Source organism: Stegastes partitus, unplaced genomic scaffold, assembly GCF_000690725.1.
Source record: "Stegastes partitus isolate 25-593 unplaced genomic scaffold, Stegastes_partitus-1.0.2 Scaffold1768, whole genome shotgun sequence".
NCBI classification, from domain to species: Eukaryota; Metazoa; Chordata; class Actinopteri; family Pomacentridae; genus Stegastes; species Stegastes partitus.
The window spans coordinates 140775-153609 of record NW_007579499.1 but is presented as its reverse complement, the minus strand read 5'-3'; the positions used below and the strand labels follow the sequence as shown (position 1 = coordinate 153609).

Below are 12835 nucleotides of genomic sequence, written 5' to 3'. Positions count from 1 at the left end.
ATTTTGTGTTGAAGGGAGAGCCAAAGCGATGATCCAAAAAGCAGCCAAACCACTGACTGTGTTTGATGCTGGCCAATTTCTTTCTGTCTTCATCTCTTTATTCGTCTGTGTTGTTTTTTTTTTTCCCTCTCGCTCTCTCTCCCTCATTCTGTAATTTGTTTATACACCATTATAGCTGCAGCTGTTTGTAAATCATATATAATTACATTTTGAATGCCCAGTGCATAGTGAGGGAGCGATTAGGCTTTAAAACAAGAAAACAATGGAGAAGGTGAGACAGAAGGGGGGGGAGAGCAAGAGAGAGAGAGAAGGGGGGAGGGAGAAAGACTGACAACGGTTTTACAGGTTGGTTATGATGATATTTGATTATTTTGTGGCGTACGGTGTGTGAGCAGAGACAAGGGGGGGGAACAAAAAGCCAATGAAAACAGTGAATCAAGTGCCCTTTCACTACGCTTCCCAAGGCTCTACTGAATTCTATTAAGCTGTTTACGAAAGCCATTAAACCACGGAAGGGTAAATAATCACAATATGACAGAGGCACAGTCCAAGAGAGCAATGGTTGCTTATGAAAGCATTCTAATTTCCTGCTTTACAAGAATGAAGGAATTAGGAGTCAAAGTGGAGTGCATCTATGAAAGGGACACCTGCCAGCGAAACAAGCGACTGGAGAGGATCCGGAAACATAAACCGAGCAATAATTGACTGTAATTTATGAAGGAAAGTGGAAGCCAGCATCTAGAGGACAGAATTAAACAGAAGGTGACACACAAATACGTATTTTTCGTTCGCATCAGCATTCTCGCTGCGGCGCCTTTGTTGTGCGTCCTGCCTTGGCTTGCGCGGCGCATCATCAACCATCTGAGAGATTCGCAGCCACCGAGCGGAGCTTTGTGCTTTAGCTCACCTGTTAGTTTGGAGTGTTAAATATGCATGAGGTTTGGACAGGCTTCATCCTCTCGGGTAGAGGAATGGCTGCGTTTCAGGACATGCGAGCAACACTTTAAAAGGTAAAAGGCCGCAATGACAAACAACAAAACTCAGCCTTGGTGTAGTATCTGCTGGCTTGGGAGGCTTTGCAGTGCTGGAAAAGACACACACACACACACACACACAAACACACACAGCTGTGATGAGTCTAATGCCCCCTGTGGTTGGTCAACAAAGAAGCAGCGCCCACCTGAGGATATTTGTACACTTTCTGAAGACAGAGTGTGACAAGAAGGGAGCTAAGACAAGAGAAAGGCCATTTACTCCCCTTTCCTGAGCGATGTTTAAAGTAGTGTCAGCATCTGCCGAGCGTTGAAGGAGGCCGCTATAAAAAAACAAATGATCCCCCTGCTTGACTAATGCTGCTCCGCTCCCACTAGAGAGGGATATGGATTATATCTCATGCGATACCCCCCCTCCACCTCCACCAATTACCCTCTTCCATTCTACCCTTCCCGGCAGTCTGGAGCCTTTTACAGCAAATTACTGTTTCTGTAATTGGAAAAGCCATCACTGAAAAATCTAAACAGAGAAAGCATCTGTGGCTCTCTTTTAGCATCAGTCTCTCCTGCTCCTCTCTGTGCCACCTGTCGAGTCTCACTGGCTGCAGCTAATGCCCTGATTTGATTGTGAGGAGTCCAAATATACTCATAAGATGGCCCTTATTCCCCAAATGTGAACACATTTGGCCAATTTCGAAGAGAACCCCACTTGGGCCTGTAAGTGGCTTACCACTGTGAAAAGTGTCATTCAGGCATTCAGCTTTAGGTAATAGACCCAGACGTTGACATTAGTGAAAATAATGCTTGCTAGGATAGAAGAAGAATGTGGACAAAGACGCTTATTTTCTGCCTGAAAATCAAAAGCACCCTGCCTCAAACCGACAGGTGAGCTGACCTTTTAGAAGCTAAGTTGCGTATCTGATTTAATAATGAATGCCTTGGGAAGGGAAGATCATCTTGGCAGGGTCTGACCTCTAAATATTGCATCTGCTGCAGTGGCAGGGAGCTGGGAAAGTAAAAAACAGCAGCAGCGGCATTGGCTGCTGAGTCTACTGCAACTTTCATTCACCTGCTAGGTTTACTTTGTTCAGTGTAGGTTTATGGTCAAATGGCACCACAACAAGGCTTTGTACACACTTTGGCTAAATTAAACATGAGTCATAAAAGGCAGATAGACAAGGATACATTGGCTACACTCTGGGAAAAAAAACCCCAACAAAAAACAACATTTTGCAGCTTGTTGAGGTACTGAGAGACAGCGAAGTCTAATTATTCATATAGTGACAAATTCTAATTAGGCTGAATTTAAAATTAAAACTAATATGGTATTAAAAACAAGCTTTAGCTTGAATGCGACAGCGAACACACTGTGAGAACAGCATAGCAATTAAAGTCATTTCCTCCTAATTGACGGCACCATTAAACTGTTCGCCATAATCATTAATACAATTGTCACATTTAGCACTTTGTTACATTCCTTTTGTCTTTTGCCTGAAATCTGTGTTCGTTTTTCCACTGTACAATTAGTTCGTTTACTTCATTGTTTTAATTAAACTGTTCAACTGAGAACTTGCATGATTACAAAAAAATTACTTTGTCAAACGCTTTTGAAAAAAAAAAAAAAAAGTAGTGTCATAGCGCTCTGGTGTGGGAGTTAATTATCTCAACCCCTGGCTGACTTTGGCTTGATGCCCACAGAGCCACAGAAAGATATTTCATCTAAAATGAAAAAGAAATAAATAAATAACTACTGAAGGCAGCCTTGCGACAACCATTTCGAAATGTGCACGCTTGTATTTTTATTAAGCTCCATTCTATAAAGTAATCATCACTCGGCTGCCTTGACATGACATCCAATTAGCGAGCCGCTCACCCTGATCAATATGAAATGCTATAGCAATTCTCATGTTCTCTCATTGAAATCAACTCCCCAAATAAAGACGAAGCCAACGCGGAGAGGGAACAAATGAATAAGTTAATAAGGAAATTCTCCAGGAGCGCGACAGAAAACAGGCTAATGAATGAATAAAATTGAAACATAACATTTCAAAGTAACGGAATTCAATTTCAAAAACCAGAAAAAAGGCCCGGTTTGAAGTCCGGCCAAAAAGAGAAACCGTTCTCTGCCGGCGTTACTCTATCAGGAGCTGGGTCCAGCATCATTAGGTGATGAACAGCTGCTGTGTGTAAAAGGTAGAAGTGTGAATAATGTGGACGGAGTGGCACCTGGTTGGGGGGAACGACTCCACTCATTATGAGTCTGTATGGGTGCCAGGAAACAAGCACTAGACAGGATGTACCGCCAACTGCGTTGCAGCTGAGGCTTGGGGTGAGCAGAAAATGTGTGTTTGTCGGTCGGGGCCAGACCGAGCAATGCAGGACCACGGAGGTGAGAACTGAGTGAGGTCCAAATCAGGGGGAGGCCGCAAGCTAGGCAAAGACAACCCTGTAGGAAGGTTGCCCAGTGATACAATCTGTAGGGCGGAACAAGCAATGCAGACTGGAGCAAACATGGCTGAGTGTTGTAAATAACTCAAACACAAGGTGTGCACCGATCTGCCACATTATTAAAACCACTGACAGCTGAGGTGGATAGCAATGATCATCTCGTTACAATGCCGTTCTATTCTTGGAAAACCTGGCTCCAAGGCATTCATGTGGCTCCTGCTCTGACACCTCATCCACCTCCACATAGCTGTAGGCAAACAGACCCCAGCACGGCAACAGCACTCCCCAATACGAGTGACCTCCCCAAGAAGGACCATGCCCCGGCAACACTGCCAAACCCTTCAGGAATGGCTCAAGGGACACGACAAAGAACCCAAGGTTTTGAAAACACCCCAGATCCCAAACTGATTGAGCAACATTGATCCATTGAGGCCTAACCTGCAACCCACAGGATCCAACCGACCCGCTGCCAATGTGGACCACACAGAGCCCCTCCTGTATATGCTCTGGTGGTTCAGGGTGTTTTAGCAGATTAAAGGGGTGTACCAAGATAAGGCAAGTGGTTTTAATGTTATAGCTGATTGGTGTATTCATGGAAATCCCAGCATACAAGTCTTTTGTAGCTGCACCCCGATAACATACCACAAATATCACTTTTTTTTTTTAAATGTCAAAAAATAAAACTTTTGCAATAACTAAAAAAAACATATCTGTGCTCCCTCAGGCAGAGCAGATAGGAGACGAGCATAGAAATGGGTTGAACATGTAAGTAGTAAAATATCTATAGTATGCAGAGCCATCCTTTTCCCCCCCAGTACTGATTGAATCCTGCTGTGGGCACTTGGTAAGACGAACATTTTGATTCCAGGCTTTTTCATTTTTTGTAAAACAGGTATTTAATTCATTTTTATGATTTACATCTGTTATATGACACAGAAGACATTTGCAACTTCTCTCTACTTCTAGCCATGACTGTGCTGTTTCCATCGAGGTGAAGGACTTTATATTGGGGTGAAAAACGGGGCGATAGTGAGTAAAAATGTGACAGGGAAACTGCTTGGGATTCAAAGGGTTAAATCATCAATGAAAACAAAAAATGTGATTCACATTGTATAAAAGAGAAAGAAAAAGTTTTCTTTTGAACTGCTATTGTCTGTGTTTGGCTTATTTGTCTTTGTAACAGAGCTCCATCGTTGTCCAAGAACACATCTGTGAACATGGGTGACAGGTTTCTTCATTAGGAAAATCATGGACACTAAAGGTTATTCAGAAACAGGTCCGCAAACTAATAATGGAGTTGACTTTTGGTGTCTCAGGAGGGCAGCTCCTGTGAGACAGAGGTCAAACCGACAGACATGCAGTCCTGCAGCTCAGCGATGTGATCACTGGCATTTCTGTACTACAATTTCTTGTAATTTATTGGCTGACATTCGCATCAATACCAATATAACTGCACCAAGGGGCTGATTTATCCGTTTACTCTTAACCTTCCAAACCACACATTGCTATACAGTTGGGGCGAAGCTTCCGAGGTTGTGGGGAAACTAATACATACGTCTCTGATTGTAAACATTGAAAAGTGGCAGAGCACCCATTAGTCAGGTTGCAGGTGTTACAGCTACACACCCAATGGAGGCTTCGGGAACGCGTGCAGCAAGTTTTTAATTACGTCGACTCTCCGGCATAAACCAACAACGCTACAGCACAGAGCGACTTTCCTTCCTCTGTGCCTCGAGTGGCCTCCGTCTTTTAGTGTCCAAGGTCACACAGATCTCTGCAGGTCCCCCTCTGACAGTAATTACATATAGCCTCCGGAGAGGGAGCAACACAACCAAGGAAAATAGGGGGAGAAAAGAGAGACAGCAGTACTAAGGAGAGATAATGTGTAGGGTGGGGGGGGAGGAAAGGGAGACAATGAGCGATAAATGAATAGAGCAACAGATAAAGACCCTTAAAATAAACTGAGGATTAAAAGACCAAAATCCCTCAAGCTTCTCAGTGACTTGGAAAAAACCATTCCTAACGTGAAATTAATCACTTATCGAGCTCGTGTTAAGATATTCATATATGAAAAAAAAAAAAAAAAACCCACACTTATGAGTAATTAAATGTGAATAATTAAAATGGGAAAAGGGGTAAAATACAGCGCAGATACCGAGGACCCCCAGAGAATAAGAGATATTACGAACTGCGTTTTTCTTCACAGCCGTTTAAGAGGCGCTTAGAAGATGCCAGCGTGAAGATTATTCCGGGGGTCTACGTATGTATGTTCTTTAAAGGGCAACAACAGCTGTGAAGGCTTTTCAATAATCACTGGCCTCAGCAGACCACAATAAACACATACATCCCAGCCTATTAAGGAGCCACAACTCCCACAGGGTTAATGGTTTGGAAACTGCAGCTAAATATTAATGACTGTAACCCTACTGCTTTTTTATATTGTGTTTTTTCTTGCCATCTTTTCTACTCCCCGTTAACACATGCACTTACTATTTTGTTCTTCCGAGTAAAACATTAGTTCCTTCTACCGGCCTGCTCATTATTATTATTACATTCTGCCGCTGCCAACTGTCTCAAACCAATGTGCTTTCATCAATGTTAAGGATATTTGCATCATTTTCATTTCCACATTAGATAGTCCACTGTCAATGGCCACCAGACTCCCCTCTACCAAATCTAATTCTCCCAGGAACAGACTTCTTATACCCATTTCTTTCCTCATTCGCTGAAAACACCAGCACTTTCCACCGCACGCTTCTTGTTTTTTAGCATTACTCCGCTCGCCGGCATATTTCACCGCTTTTTGTTCTCGTCTTCTTGCCTCTGTGACACTTTAATTTTCCTATGTCGAATCAATGAAGTTCATCTTATTTCGCTGAAGCAACGATTGAAACAAATGGGAGCCTAACTGCAGACAGAAAAATGACTTTCTCCGCCAGCCGCAGCTGTGTTTTAATCATTTTTTGTTTCTATAAATACAGCTACCTTTCATGATTAGTTTTAGATCCACAATAAAAGCCGTGAATTACTGAAGTTAAGTAAATGGCCTCGCACCGATCATCATTAGAATGTCAGAAGCAAAGCTGTGGCGATACTGTTTTTATCGTCTTGTTCAAGTTAGTTTCAACGAGGCTTGTTCCAGGCTTCCAAAACTGAACATTAGGCGAGAGACACGCTGAGGGAAATCCAGTTAGACTTGCACTCTATGTCATAAGTGTGCTATACCTCAAGGACGGTCAAGGAGCACTCAATGAAAGAGTTTGTTCCATCTGGCAAATGGAGTGGTGGCAGTGGCTGCCAAAAATACTGACTGAATTCTGCCTCTAACCTTAGCTGGTAATATTGTGAAAGAAGAGGAGAAAGCAGGCAGGTGGTTTGGTAGTGAGAAACCCAACTAGTGGTACAAGGTGTTTGATAAGATGCATCAGGAAAGTGTTGGGTCAACCTTGTGGAACTTATAAACCAGTGGTTTGGGGTGCGATAGCATTCGAATGCTAAAGCCCTTTTCAGACATTGTTGGTTTCATCAGTCTGTGAAAGTGACTGTATTTCAACATTCACACAGAGGTCAAGTTTATGGTAATGTTCCTCACAGCTTCATTCAGACTTACCCACAGAAGTGAGGTACACAAAGGATTAGACGGTCTGTAATTATTATGCACTGACAGACAAAAGACTAAATCTAAAGCTGCTGTGTAACAAATTATTTAACTGCAGCTTCTAAACTGCAACTGTTCACGTCTAAGGTGACTAAAAAGGACAGAAAGTACAACTGATTTGCCGTTTGATACTGACTGATCTTGTCTCCATGTCCGGGATAATTTGCAATTCTAAGTCATAAATGAAGTTCCTCTATTGTTTTACATGTGTAAATGTGTGCAACGTTGGAGAGACTCATATGGATCCTGCTGCTGTCTGATGCTGCCAATATTTAATAAACTCAAACAGCTAGAAGCAACAAATGAAATTCCAGCTCTTAACATTTCATCAAAACGTGGATTACCTTCATGATTGCTGAGTCTCATTAATCTGAACTGCTACAGTTTGCCAGAATCACAGTAAAGTTGTATTTTTATGGACATATCAGTTTTGAATAAATGTGAAATTGCAAGACAAAGTGAATGAAAAAGTCATTTGTGATTTTGGCAGTAAACTGTCTCTTCTATCTTTTTTTTTGGATCAATAGTGGTGCTGAAATGTATTTTTAAAAACATTGCTTCACACAAATTGACAATCTGTTCATGTGACTGCATGTAGTTGTGACTTGTGCCAGGTCGAAAGTAATACAGAAGTGTTGCCATGTTCGACGAGAAGTGTCGAGGACGCTCGCTTAGGTATGAAGTCGATACATTGAGCTGTCGTCAGAATAACAGAAAGGAGGGTCTGAAAGGGGTTCAAATGTACACAAAGGAGGGCGACTCACGCAACTGCTCGTGCTACACTGTAAAAATTTCAACTAAAATAATCACAGTTTTAAGTACCATATCTTTTGATGTGTGCAGTTACGGTTCAGTGTTCAAACATTTGCCCTAAATGAATACTTCACAGGACCTTCCTTGACAGACATGACAATGAGCACGAACAGCTACTTATTCCAGATGTTTTGGGACTTAAACAGTGGCGACAATTTTACAACCTCTCTGTAATTTCTGCATTTGTGCGAGTTGGCATGTCGTCATCGGCTGCAATCACAACAGTCTTTACGAAATTCATCCTCTGCTTCCGAGCTTATCTGGCTACATGAATTCCTTCACTTGAGAGATTTTGTGGGGTAGGGGCACGGAGCATGTAATGATATTGCAAAGCACTCAGCTTGTATGATTTTACAGGCTCTAACACTTTGATGTCCTCTTCAAGAGGTTGGTATGACTTAATGTAGCTTTGAGGGAGCGTCAGCGAAAATGAAAGAAACCAAGGGAGAAAAAGAGGTGGAGGAAGGGAGGGAGGGGCGAACAACATGATAGAGAGGGAGATGAGGAGAGGGAGGCAGGGGTGAGGACCGGTCAGGTTTTGCTTCCCTGCTGAGAATAACACTTTTTTCTTTCTTTCTTTCTTTTTTTTTTTTTAACTAGCACATAAGCCTCTTGGTGGAAGAACACGGGCCAATTAAAGGGAGAAATAAATAAATAAAAAGGCCGCAGCATTGCTGGATCATCTAAAATCAAGCCTTTATATGAGAAAAGATTAAATAACTCACAGCTCTCCTGTCAAAATACACTGAGAGCAGCAATATAAAAAATGCAGTTTGTGTACAATTTCTTTAAATGCAACACTTTGGTTGCTACTGAGAAAAAGTTGTAAATGCTTTGCATCTTGCTGTTTCCCAAGGTTTCTTACAGATATAAGGGACTTATGGGAAATATGCAAAAAAAAAAAACAATAGTAACACTTTGATTTGCTCTGTGTTGTGTAGCTTTTGTACAGTATGTTTCTTGCTCTCTTTCACATATTCTGCTTCTCTTGTACCTTTACCCCGTTGACAGTAAGTGATGCTGAATGCATTAACCCTAGCTCCAAGTTAACATGTACTGTACATTGCAGCCTCTTCACAGCGACACGTGATGCTGATCCAACGATAAAAATCTCACACACAACCTGAACATCGCTCCCGACTTGCAGGAGAGTGAAGCTGAAGTAGCCACAGGCAGTGTGAAGGCTTTAGATTTGAATCTACAGCTCGTGGCAAAAAGATGAATAGCAGATTGTCTGTGCACACTTCGTAACACCTGGAGGCTTCAAGGTAAGATAGAGGGAAAAAAAAAAAAAAAGGCAGGGGACATTTATACAAACAACTGAGGGCCAAACACTTTCCGCACTTGTAAATGATTGGATTATTATGGTGTGTGTGATGCTTAGGCTCAGATTGGCAGTAAATGAAGGCAAATTAATTAATTGTGGCAGTGAGGCAAATTAAAAGGTGGCCAAAGTCAATTTCATGGCCTCCAACAGTCGACTGCCAGTGAAGACAGATGTGGGAGGCGGCGGCGGCGAAAGGAAGACCTCAGAATCCTGAGCTGTTCTCACACACTGGCAGCCGATGAAGGGACAGTGATTGGCATGGAGGCTTCAGATCTGTTCCAGCTAGTTTGTGAATGCAGGTTGTAGTGCACTTGCGTGTTCTAAATGTGAAATTGTACAAGGCAATAACTAATTCATAGACTTCCTGGTGTGAAGGACAGAGTAGTTTAAATTCTAATATCCTTCTGAGTGAGAGGAGGCCAAAAAAAAAAAAAGATTTTTTTTTGGCTACTGCACATTTCTTTTAAAAAAAATCTTCTGGATAACGTCTCCAAAGATAACTCGGTTCTTTTGTTATATGGACCTTACATTCATATCAAATTGGACCAAACTGACCGATCATAAGCTTGGCCTGCCTCCAGTTGATGTGGCTTAGAATTCTAACACATAAACTGTTGCCATCCTGGACAGCGAGGGTTAATAAACAGGTGTGTACGTGTATATGAACACATTCAGAGCTCGTCAGAGGGAGCAGCCGTCCGGAAACACAAGTGTTTGTTAGTTTTCCCATCTCTGGATTTTTTTCCTCCCTTCTTAACCGTGAACGGTGACAAGAGGGGATGGAGTGATTTATTCCTGCCATTCAGTAGTAATAACAAGTGGGACGTCCTTTTTCTGTCTCTCCTGGTGGGAGGGATGCTGCAGCAAGGGATGAGGTGAATGTCTGAGTGGTAAAAAATAATTGTCATGCATAAAGTCAGTCTTGTGTTAAAAGGGAATAAAAAGTGAGAGAATCCTCGCTCGCACTTCAATGTGCAGATATTTTCCAAGGTGGTATTTAGGACTGCATACGATGGCGAACCAGTCACTGCAGCAGGAAGTAAAACGCGTTTACAGAGTGATTTGATTGCTTACTAACCTCATTCGCGTTCACATTTATTGGCAGTCGAATGTTGTGTTTCTGTTTTTGCGAAATTGCTTCTTAAGGCCAATTGCAAAAGGAATATTCACAATTCCTCCTGCAGTTGTCATTCTTTCACTCGTACACATGACAATCTCGACGTACCTGTCTCTACGTCCTGGCTGTAGAAGTGCAAGGTGTCGGTGATTTCGGTGACGTATACTGGTCTGTAGTTGGCCACGCGCTCCTTCTCCTCTGAAAGGTGCACGACCTCCTCCACTGGTTTCTCCTCATAGTTGGCCCAGATCTGCAAAACACACACAGAGTTGACAAAGATGGGTCAGTGACCTCAGCGGTACTTTGTAATACAACCGAGGTGGTGAGACACAGGTGACACATGAAAGGAAAATTAAAGTGTCTTTGTAAGGTGTTGGGCTACCATGTGCTGCTTCAAAGCACCTTTGATTCTCCAAGGCTCTGGAAGTCCACTGGTGGCACTAAACACCAAGAGATATCTGGTGTTTTGTCGGTAAAGAGTGCTGTGTAACAAATCTCATATAGGTTGGGATCCGGTGACTGTGAAGGCCATAGGATATGATTCACATCAATTTCATACTCATCGAGCCATTCAGTGACCTTTGGGCCCTTGTGGATTGACGCATCGCCACTCTGGAAGAGACCACTCCTGACAGGAGAGAAATGTTGCATCCTAGGATAAAGCTGATCACTTTGTATTGATTCGACCAGATCCCCTGACCGTAGGGTCTGCAGGTTCATGTTTTTCCTTTAATTTGTCACCCATCTGTATGTCAGCTCACTGTCCCTTTCGTTTGTGGGTAAAAACACATGTCAATATGGACAATAGATGTTGTGACACAGGAAGTGACTGAAAGAGATCGTGAATGTCCTTGGGCTACTTGGCTCCTAAATATTTTAAGTATTCTTTTTCATCTGTTTTGGGCACTTAAATGATTTTCAAAGTAATGAATGACTTCTTTATTTATGACAGCATGAGTATAAAACATCGGAAGGTCAAACTGACACACCAGATCTCAGTGACGTACCACTAGAGCATCAAGCAAAGCAACATCCATTCTTGCTCCTAACTCAGACTTGATTCTACAAGCGTATTGTATTCTACGTTTTCCTCTGAAACACCACTAATGAACAAGAAGTTGTTATTTCTTTAAGAGGCTATTTTAGGGTTGATTTTTTTGAGTTAAGGGTTACGAGTCAGAATTAGAATCAAGTTAAAATTAGAGCTAAGGTTAGTCATGCAGTGACGGTGATAATTTTAGAAGCTCGATACATTTTATTTATTTATTTAATTTTAATGTAGTAATTGAGGTTCTTTCACAAGCACAGCAATCCATGGTGTAGTGTGTGTAAGCAGGTTACATCCTTTCTAAGCTGCATCAAGGTTAGTTCTCGTTCGGCTCCCCAGGAGAAACGGAGGGCAGGAGGCTCATTAGGGAGAAGTGCTTTGCCTTGGGCCACATATCAAACTGCATGGATGTCAGTAGGCGTGTGTGAGTGTGTTTACAGAGAGCAAGGGATGCGGCAGAAGGAGTGGGTGGTTGTTAAGACGGAATGCAGCGTGTTTGTATACAGCTTCAAGTACAGTAATAGTATTAAGCACATGCACACACACAAAACAGTGGTCGGGATGAAAGCGAGCTAATCAACTCCCTGTAGATGAATCATTGTGAAGCAGGAGGCGAGGTTCGGTGGGGAACTCAAAAGTCAAAAAGTGCAACTGAGCTTCACGGTGCTCCAACTTCGTGCTTGTTACTGTTTTCGTTTCTGTAGGCTATTTGGGAAGTGTTTACTTTTAAAGGTTACAGCGAAAGGAGGAAAAGAAGCAGACAGATTTTTAACAGCACTGTGATATTAGCCAATTAGGTTCTGGCTAATTATTTAACTGCATGGTATCTTCGAGCTAATTAGATTAGCTAGTTTTAGTGTTGTCATTTTTTTTTTTTCCACTCTGTCTTTGCTCATGTGCCGAGCTATGGTAGCGTTAAGGCTTAGTTAATCGCACCTGAGGCTTTTTTTGTAATATGCAGGCTCCTCGGCACACTGAGATGATCCTTTGCCTCATTGATGCGGTGATGTATAGGAGTGCTCTTTGTGTGTGTGTGTGTGTGTGTGTGTGTAAATGACAGACAAATTAGCAAATGAGAGCTGGAGGAAAAACACAAACAAAAGTCATAACCACGGAAGAAAACCCATAAAACAAGTCACAGAAGAATTGAGCGCCGTTGCCCAACATCGCCGCTAACAAATGACAGGGTCATATTATCAAATTACATTGAATTATTCATCTAAAAAAAATGTGATAAAAAAAAAAAAAAGGAATGAGCAGGAGAAAAGACGGGAAAATGGAGGGAAGGAAGACAGAAAGTAAACAGGTAGAAATTGTGGAGATTGAGGGCGAGCAAGGTTAATGAAGACCGAAAACGCAGCCGCGCTTCGTAAACCCCGAGATCAAGCTGGATTTATTTATTTATTTATTTATTACTGCATTAGACAGGTAT

At 42.2% G+C, this 12835-nt stretch overlaps 1 protein-coding gene across 1 annotated transcript in view; it reads right to left on the bottom strand.

Annotated features, from left to right (window-relative positions):
- Positions 1–10622, bottom strand: part of LOC103372505 (staphylococcal nuclease domain-containing protein 1-like) — a 49574-nt gene extending 38952 nt beyond the window's left edge. The window contains exon 1 of the mRNA XM_008302160.1: positions 10464–10622. The gene's annotated coding sequence lies outside the window, so the exon portion shown is untranslated. The remainder of the gene's footprint in view (positions 1–10463) is intronic.
- Positions 10623–12835: the final 2213 nt, after the last annotated feature.